Below are 1,721 nucleotides of genomic sequence, written 5' to 3'. Positions count from 1 at the left end.
GAAGAAAATGATCTCAATAGAATCAGACCTTTTTTTTAGATGAAATATTGGATTTTTATCTTTTGCAATGTAGCCATATGAATTTTTTTTATTTTAAATTCACCAGAAAAAAATTGACCTGCAAAAATTAAGCTGCAAAAATTTGTGTACAAATGTGTTAACCTTAAGTGACTCAAAGCAATCAGCTAGATCAAGTGGCTTTTAGGAATTTTTTWAATTAACACTCACTGTATTATGTGTAAAAGCAGTTCCTTGAGCAGATGTCATAAGTAAAGTGAGGTTGAACAAGGTGCGAGGGTGTGTGCACCGACTGACGCAATTGCGCCATCCCGCCCTGTGTGTTGGCCCTGTATGGCGCCTGGTCATGCACCTCCAAATTTTTCTAACTCTTCCTGCTGCATGTGACACACTTCAGTTTGTTTGTCCGTCAAGCATTCATTCTCATTTTTACAACATTTCACGAGTTATAAATTGTACGTGTCCTTGAGTTACTGTACCAACATAAGCATCATATGCCTACACCGCTTGTGAGGCTAAGCTGAGCCCTATGCAACACTCAAAATCACTACAGCCCAAACCTTACGTGAGGTGAAGCCACTTTAATGCAGGGGCGTTCATCAGGTAATTTTCAGGTGAATTTCTGCAGCTGAAAAYTTTGCTGACAATTTTAAAGTATAAAAATTTCACATCCAAAAATTCTGTCACAAATTAAATCTCTAAAACAGGGGTCACTAATAGGCGGACCTGGGTCCGGATCCGGACCAGAATGGTGTCTCATGCGGACCTGTACCTAATGCCAAAACAGAGATCATCACTTAAAACTTAAACGAGAGGATGTAATTCTGCGTTCATACCTAACGAGATTTGTGTGCCAGGGGCATCGGGTTTACATGCAAAGTGTACGGGGGACACACGTCAAGGGGCATTGAGAAGTGTTGCTGTGCGTTTTGATGCGTTTGATGCATGTATAGCGCGTCCAAAGCTGCAGACGCTTGAATTAAGAAATGTGAAATTTTGCAGCTAGATGTGGAGTGTCAGCCAATCAGAGAGACTCCGCTATGTGTGACGTAGTGGCGCATTTTCCTGCGGGATAATCTCCAGAATGATGCCTACTAACCTGAGACAGATGGACAGGAGCTCTCCAGATGAAACTGAGCACCTGTAGTTGTCCTGGCAGAAGATATGGGCATCGATGGGGGTCAGCAACTCGTCCGACTGGGCTCAGGACAAAAAAAAGTGCTGCATGCAATACTCATCAGCACACAGCTCCTGGAGTGGTGAAACTCACCAAATTCAGAACTCTGAAATATCTGGTGAATCCAAGGCGCCTAACGACAACGTCCTCTGGCTCTCAGTAAATAAAGCCATGCCACTCTCTGTTTCATCTGCCATTGTACAGAGGCCGGTAAAGAAGGCTCCTCTCAACGTGCATGGAGCGATTTTGACGAGCGTCTGACCTCAAAGTGCAGAAGTGTCCAACTTGAGGAACTGGACACATTTTTGACGCGCAAAACGTGTTGGGTCTAAACTCAGCATAAACCAGTTACATGCACAGGTTTTGCAGTCTTTATGGTCGTGGTCAAGTGTTATTGACAGAGGAAAGGATGGAGAAGGGAGAGAAACAGGCATAGAGAAGGAAATATACAGGTGTGTGAGAAAGAACGGAGAAAACTGATAGATGATATGGAGGAGAGGAGAGAAACAGGAGTGTTAACTGAAAC

At 43.4% G+C, this 1,721-nt stretch overlaps 1 protein-coding gene across 2 annotated transcripts in view; it reads left to right on the top strand.

The window, feature by feature from the left end:
* The window catches only part of flvcr2a (FLVCR choline and putative heme transporter 2a), a 20,005-nt gene that overhangs the window by 5,670 nt on the left and 12,614 nt on the right, over positions 1 to 1,721 (top strand). The window lies entirely within an intron of this gene.

This window comes from Austrofundulus limnaeus, unplaced genomic scaffold, assembly GCF_001266775.1.
Source record: "Austrofundulus limnaeus strain Quisiro unplaced genomic scaffold, Austrofundulus_limnaeus-1.0 Scaffold2, whole genome shotgun sequence".
Taxonomy (NCBI): Eukaryota; Metazoa; Chordata; class Actinopteri; order Cyprinodontiformes; family Rivulidae; genus Austrofundulus; species Austrofundulus limnaeus.
The sequence above is the reverse complement of the archived record's forward strand: the minus strand, read 5'-3'. Positions and strand labels throughout refer to the sequence as shown.